Source organism: Schistocerca gregaria, chromosome 8 (genome assembly GCF_023897955.1).
Source record: "Schistocerca gregaria isolate iqSchGreg1 chromosome 8, iqSchGreg1.2, whole genome shotgun sequence".
Taxonomy (NCBI): Eukaryota; Metazoa; Arthropoda; class Insecta; order Orthoptera; family Acrididae; genus Schistocerca; species Schistocerca gregaria.
Genome location: NC_064927.1, coordinates 279,582,193 through 279,590,399, shown reverse-complemented (window position 1 = coordinate 279,590,399; position 8,207 = coordinate 279,582,193).

Genomic DNA, 8,207 nt, shown 5'->3' with positions numbered 1-8,207 from the left:
GAATCCTGCCTCGGACATGGATGTGTGTGATGTCCTTAGGTTAGTTAGGTTTAAGTAGTTCTACCTAGGGGATTGATGACCTCAGATGTTAAGTCCCATAGGGCTTAGAGCCATTTGGACCATTTGTGACAGGCCTACCAGCTATTCGGGAAACAGGAAGCGGTTGCAGAAGGACGAAAGACATAAGCGCTGGTGGAGTATGACGACAGGTATGAACGCAAGTCTCTGAAAATAATGTGTGGAGGAGAGAAGAAAGTCGACCTACGTGAAATGGAGACAAGCGGGGCTGAGTGGACACGCGGCTGGGCCGGCCGAGTGGTCAGCTCTAACATTAGCACTCGTGGCTATTGTCGTCCGCAGCGTACTCCCACGACCGCAACCGTGTCCTCGCTAGCCGCTACACATGGCCTTCCAGCCAGCCAGTTTACCTTCGATCCTTCTCAGAAGGTCGCCATTCTCCTTAAATATCATTATTTCGTTAACGCTGCTCCCTAGACCGTTGTCATGGCAGCTAATGCACGATTGTGCTGTGGCGTTCGAAGGTCTTTTGGAGGCACGTAAAGTCAGTAAGTGTATCGTGATCATGAACTCATTTGCTCAGTGACCATACTGGCACTGAAACAGAAGATGACAGGAAGAGGGCCGAAGTACTGAATTTGGTCCCCGTAAATTGTTCCACGGAATATCGTAATACGGTTTCTCCTTTCAGTAATGGGACGAATGTCGAAAGGCCAGATATTGAGATAATCGATCACGGAATAGAAATTCAACTAAAATCGCTCACTAGTGGAAGGCATCTGGACCAGATGTGATACCTGTGAGCTTCCACGGAGATCATACGATAGAACGTGCTCCCCTCTTAGCAACAGTTTATCGTAGGTTGTTGGAATAACCACGGATACCAAGCTAACGGAAAAAAGTCCATGACATTCTCATTTTCAACAAGGATCATACGACAGATGCACATAATAAGCCTACACCGCCGACAACGATCAGTTGCAGAATTATGGAAAGCGTTTTACGCTCACGCATTATGATGCTATTGAAGAACAAAGATATGACCTATCAAACTCAACATATATTCCGTAAGCAGAGATCCTGCGAAAAACTAATCGCTCTGATCGTACATGAAATCCAGAGCGTCATTGACAAAGGCGTAAAGGTTGATGCCGTATTCCTTTACTTATGAAATTTATTCGCTAGAGCTAGTTCGTGAATAAATACGATCTTACCGAGTAGCGTACAAGATTTGTGATGGGATTGAAGACTTCCTTGCTGAGAGAAGTCAACAAGTTGTTCTTAATAGGACAAAATTGGCAAATGAAATTTCGGAAATACTTCCAGAGAGTTACGTGGCCGCTGATGTCTACAAGAAATACAAATGGTCTTGTGGATAACGTCGGAAGTTTCATGAAGCTGTACGCAAACGATCGTTACAATGCCAGAAAATTGAGACATGCAGGAGGCTGTGTGGGGAATCGATTATTGGCGCAGGAATCGGCAGTTCATCCTGAAAGTAAATAAATGGAATTTATTGCGCATAAATTAACGCAAAAAGCCATTAAAGCCATTATCGTTCGATTACGCCATTGGAAACATGCCCCTGAAAAGTCGTCGACGTAATGGATGCGTTGTAAGCGCAAGACTGCTGTGTTTATATTTGCCCGTATGTGTAGATGGCACACCAAGTTTGTTCATACATTTAACCTAGAATTCGCTATGGTAAAATAGGGGATCAAAGTTCATTTGATACGTATACCAAAAAAACATTCCAACGTTTTTGCATTACAGTATTAGTGATGAATTATAATTTTATGGTAATAAATACGGAAATCTAATTAAAAGTAAGGTTGCAACTTATGCGTGTAGAATATATGTACGCATAGAGAGGATACCAAATAATATACCTATGTATGTAGAATGTATGTACGCATAGAGGGTATACCGAATGATTCACGAGCTCAGAAAGAGTTTTTTGAGGAACAGGGTCCTACGGAGAGCATCCTTATTGCATGTAATAATAAACTAGGAGCTTTCAGTATTCCAGGATTTGTTTCAACTGGTGTTCTATGGGGAACACATATGAGGGGAAGAATCTTTAACCGTTTGCTAAGTAGTCTAAGCCTGTCACGTCTGTAGAAGTTGATAAAATTACGGATTGGACTTACTTGGAGACTGTATGTAGAGCAGGAAATAAACAGTTCCAAGGCGCTAATACATTTTACGCTGAAGCGTCAAAGAAACTGGCATAGGCATGCGTATTCAAATAGAGAGATATCTAAACAGGCAGAATACGGCGCAGCCGTCGGCAACGCCTATATAAGACAACAAGTGTCAGTGTGCGAACCATTCAGCGAAACATCATCGATATGGGCTTTCGGAGCCGAAGGCTCTCTTGTGTACCCCTGATGACTGCACGACACAAAACTTTAGGCCTCGCCTGGGCTCGTCAGGACTGACATTGGCCTGTTGAGGACTGAAAACGTGTTGCCCGGTCGGACGAGTCTCGTTTCATATTGTATCGAGCGGATGGACGTGTACGGGTATGGAGACAATCCGTGAACCCTGCATTTGAGCAGGGGCTGTTAAACCTTATGGAGGCTCTGTAATGGTGTGGGGCGTGTGCAGTTGGAGCAATATGGGACCCCTGATACGTCTACATACGACTCTCACAGATGACACGTACGTAAGCATCCTGTCTAATCACCTGCATCCATTCATGTCCATTGCGCATTCCGGCAGATTTGGGAAATTTCAGCAGGACAATGCGACATCCCAAACGTCCAGAATTGCTACAGAGAACTCCAGGAATACTCGTCTGAGGTAAAAACTTGCGCTGCCCACCGGACTCCCCAGACATGAACATTACTGAGCAATCTGGGATGTCTTGCAACGTGCTATTCAGCTCGTGCTCTTACGGATTTATGGACATTTCCCTCCAGCACTACTTCAGACATTATCCGAGTCCATGCCACGTCGTGTTGTGGCACTTCTGCATGGTCGCAGGGGCCCTACACGATATTAGGTTCAAATGGCTCTGAGCATTATGGGACTTAACATCTATGGTCATCAGTCCCCTAGAACTTAGAACTACTTAAACCTAACTAACCTAAGGACATCACACACATCCATGCCCGAGGCAGGATTCGAACCTGCGACCGTAGCAGTCAACGATATTAGGCAGGTGTACCAATTTCTTTGGCTGTTCAATGTTTATTGATGTTCTCGTGTCTGGTTTGGAGCGGAAGAAAGACGACGCTATACAGAGTAAAGATAAATATTTATTACTCATCGTTAAGAATACAGTATATTTGACATTTTGTAAATGAAAAGGAAACATAACATTCTAAATGAAGGTATTTGTATTACGTCACACGTCTGCCGTCGCCTTCTTTTATTCCGTCAAACATATGCATAGGAATAACTCCTGCAGTGACCTAAAGTGGCGTAACCACATAAAATGAAAGCAGACACCCGCTAAAAATGTAATTTACAAAAACTTTGTAAGACCGGCTGATTCTTGAGTATTGCTCTTCTGTGTGCGACCCTTACCAGTTTGGGTTACTACAAGGGAATTTAAAAAATTTACACATTATTACGGCGGGCTAATTAACTTTTACTGCTTGTTACACAATACTTCAAAGTGACACATATGCATGAGACTATTTCTCAGCAGAGGCCGCCACGTCTCTGTAAAGAACGGTCGGAACGTTCTGTCAGTCGTCAGCACCTTCACCGTAGAAACCCGCGTCTTGATCGCGGAGGCATTCGATAACCGTTGTGTGGACGTCCACATCGATCAAAAACCACTTTCCCTCGGATATTTCTGGTTGTCGAAAAACTGGAAACTGCATAGTGTAATATCTGGACTTCACGATCGCCATCACCCCAGTCAAGTTGTTGAGACCACTTCACTAGAGCTGACACGACTGCATTTGATTCACATACCGGTGAATATGTTTCCAATTTAGACGCTTTGCCCACAAGAATCGTACCGTGCGCTTCCACTTTCGAAAACATATTCAAAATGCCACACCGTTCTACTCATGCGCTGTGACCCACCTGTCACCAGCAGAATTGTCTCTGAACATGAACTCCCTTCTGAGAATGCCTCACCCTCGCTGCACAACCGGACGTCATGTTGAAGTTGCTTTCTGGAGTACCTACGAATAACAGACAGGCAAAATTCGACGAAGTGCGGCACGTTTCGTCATAATATCGCTGAGAGGCATGCGAGGTTACAGAGATATTCAAAAGCTTCCATTAGCAGATGCTAAAAGACAGGCGTCGTTTATCAAAAACAGCTTTACTGCTGAAGCTTCGAGAGCGTACGTTCTAACAATAGTAGGACAACATATTACTTGCTCCAAAATAAGTTACGGAAAATGACCACAAGGTGAAAATCAGGGAAATTAGTGCTTATACGAAGTGTTATCGGTAATTGTTCTTCCGACACACCATTTGCGATTATAGGTGGGAAGATCCCATGATAGTGGTAGCAGAAATACCTTCCTCCACACGCCGCAAGGTGGCTTTCTGAGTATAGATTATGTGTAGGCTGGCGATAAAGAATTTTTTCGTCGCCTGTATTTAGCCAGTAAGAATACAAAAGTTATTCCAGCAAGGATAGAAGGTGTTGAGTGTGTGCCGGCCGTAGTTGCCAAGTGGTTCTAGGCGCTACAGTCTGGAGCCGCGCAACCGCTACGGTCGCAGGTTCGAATCCTGCCTCGGGCATGGATGTATGTGATGTTCTTAGGTTAGTTAGGTTCAAGTAGTTCTAAGTTCTAGGGGACTGATGACTTCAGACGTTAAGTCCCATAGTGCTCAGAGTCATTTTAACCATTTGTTTTGCCAGTGCCGTAGTCAAATGCCAGTAAACTGTCTTATCTTTTCCCTTCCTTTCATCCATAACAACACAACAACAACATTACACTGTACCAGGACTCAACACAATCATCCTCAAAATACATATACCAAACAGATTTCACACTGTCGGAAGATGCCAATGGCAAACAATCTCTCTACCAAAAGGCTACAAGGGATCCCCCAATCATAATGAAGCATTTCCATTTAACATTTTTTAACAGTTTGTGATTTGCATATCGCCGCAGTTCCCATTTTTACTGTTGACTTTCCAACTGCTGGTAATTACTGAGCAGTTTAAGTTTAATCTAAAGCTGAATATCTCAGTGTGAAAGGAATATGTCAGCACGAACTTTTCTGTCTTTTATAGTCCGATCTGGAACGTACATTAATGAACAAATGATTCAGACATTTGCTTAATAAAGTGTAGTTCTGCACATCGCCCTGAAGAACGTCGGTGACGTACCATGTTACTGTTGTACATTATGCTCAAATAGTTGTGGCAAACTAACCGATGACCGCCTAATATCTCCTCACAGATTACAGAAATGGACTTTCCTTTCGACAGAGATATGCAGATCCATCTCGACAGCATATCAAATGTTTCCAATCAGGGTGAGGCAGTATGACCCCTTCTGGCAATGAAACACCCGTGAACACTTTGCGGACAGTGGCCCTTTCGTCTTGGAACACAGTATGACCAGTGGAACACAGACGTTGAACGATAGGGTGGAACTAATCAGCCAAAATTGTTATGTAAGCCTTAACAGTAATGCCACTTTGCAGTGTACCGACGATGCACATGCAATACCACACATGTATATCAATATCATTACCGAAGCCCCGACATGTTTTATTCTTGGGACGTAAACTCGGCAAGAGGGGCGATTTTCCTTCCGTTGCTTCATAGTCCATGTTTTATAACTTCGGAACCATGCTTTCCTGTTACGGGCATTTGCATCACTGATTCTCAGCTTATGGAGCTCCATTGGTGATGTTTTGGTGCTGACACGGTTGGCGAGCGCGACATTTAGCCCTGCAGTGAATTTTCCAGCTGTCACTCTCTTTCTTTTCGCCTTCTTCCAGACTGTCTGCCTACACATAACACTGTTCTGACCAAGGCTGACACTTGCAACGTATTGACGACATCGCACAGGTGTCGTTCGTGATCCAATGTTACAGCGCAACCTGCAGGCTTGGCTAGCATCAGCATTTACGTTCAAGTGAGCATTTCTCGCTGTGTTTCCATGTATTTGCCCAAATCCTGTACGCGGTAATGAAATGTTTTAGTTTCTTAAACATGTGCTGTGGTTTTCCCTCAGGCTCCGAAGGTATTTGTCGTTATTACCTACATTCCTGGTCACAAGATTATATACCAATGTCAAGGATTAAGTTATGGACCCCATCACAATGTCTTATGGAGCGGGGAATTTGATTCTGTCGATGATGATCCAGTCGCATGTGAATGTTATTTTCGGCAATGCTCTTGGTGCAATTGGGAGAAGTAGGCTAAGTGCTGGTTTTCATCCTTTCCTTACTGTTATTTCGTCTTCATCAGCTTTGTACTTATTGTAGTGTACTCCGCACAGCCACTTCACTAACAAGTGCCGTGGCGATTCCGATTTTCTATTTCTATGGTTTCTGTAAATCATTTACAGCAAGAGCTGCGATGACTGTTTTCAAAAGGACAGGCATATTTTCTTCGCTATACTTCCCAGACAGACCTTGTTCACCATTTATAATAATGTTGCCGTCTATTGGAATGTCAAACACTTGCGACGGTATCTAACGGTTATTTCTTGTGTAGCTGCTCTTCCTAACAGAATCCCATACAAGCAAACCAGTTGTACTTTAGGTACTTGGGCTATGGAGGGCTCTTTTTGATAAAGAACAGCTCAATGTAGTCATGGGGATGAGCCGCAAACGTCTCCTTCCACGTCCCGAAGTTAATCCGCAGCAAATAATAACCTGTAGCTGTGATCCTGCAGTCAAATAGTCTAAGCATTGTCTATAACTGCTAGTTAATAAAATACACCGAAATACTAATTAAAAGTTAAATCAACAATTTAACAACAGTTGTTATATTCTGAAGTCTGTAATTGATGTAGACGACAGAGAATTATGTTGAATACTGTTTATACAAGGATGGATATTTCATATCAATGAAAGGTCATCCTACAATAATCAAGTATAATACAGACAGAAGTAATTTCCTAAAATGCAGTACAGTTACGTTGAAAGTTATACGAGAATGGTACCAAAATCCTCAGGCTAAATGGTGTTCGAAGATATGCGAAAACCAAGTCCATTTTGGAATAACTATACACAGGTTATTCACCAGTTCACAACAGCTTAGAGCTCAACATGATGATTTACAAATCATCTCATGTGAAGCAAGGAATAACAGCCGACGCTATGACCGAGAGGCTCTAGGAGCTTCAGTCCGGAACCGCGCTGCTGCTACGGTCGCAGGTTCGAATCCTGCCTCCGGCAAGGATGTGTGTGATGTCCTTAGGTTAGTTAGGTTTAAGTAGTTCTACGTCTAGGGGACTGATGAACTCAGCTGTTAATTCCCATAGTGATTAGAGCAATTTGAACCATTTGAAAGAATAAAAACTCATTTTCTGTCTATTCTCAGTTCCATAAATCAAGCGGTAAATTCATATTGCGAAGCACACTCAGACCTCTCGAAGTATAAAGTATGGTAGTGGCCGCTCACAACCAAGATTCAAACGTCTCCATGACTGAATACTACTTGTTACCACAGTAGGTCTGCCTTCTTCCAGAACGCGCGTAAAAGTGTCCAGAATCGTTACTCACTCGAAAAGTCCCAGTCTCCACTTGACTCCCGTAAGGTTCCAGTAGTCTCTATTTTTCCATTGGCTAAGGGCCGTCCCTACAAAAAATACATCGTTCTTATTTTCTTCAAACATGATTTGACTCATCATGAGCACTTTCCCGCACTAACCCAATATATTACAACTACATAATGAAGTTTTATAAACATTCCGTTACATTCGGTACTGTGTAAATGTGGAGAATGCAATGTTCTGTCAAACATTTGCATTATAAAAAGGATATAAGAGACGTAATAAATCCATGTACAACACTGATACAGACGAGTGGCTTTCACGGATAATAGCTATCGTGTAATGTTATCACCTGACATAATACATGATGAAATCGCACGAAGCGTTAAAAAGTTGTTAACCCCCAGTTTCATTGTGTAAATGTCTATTAGCTATAAAATATTAACTTCTGTAGTTTTAAAGATATTGAAATATTGTTGTGTCGTCAAATGTACTTCATTTTTCTGGGTCGTAAATTTGTTCAGATTCGCTTTA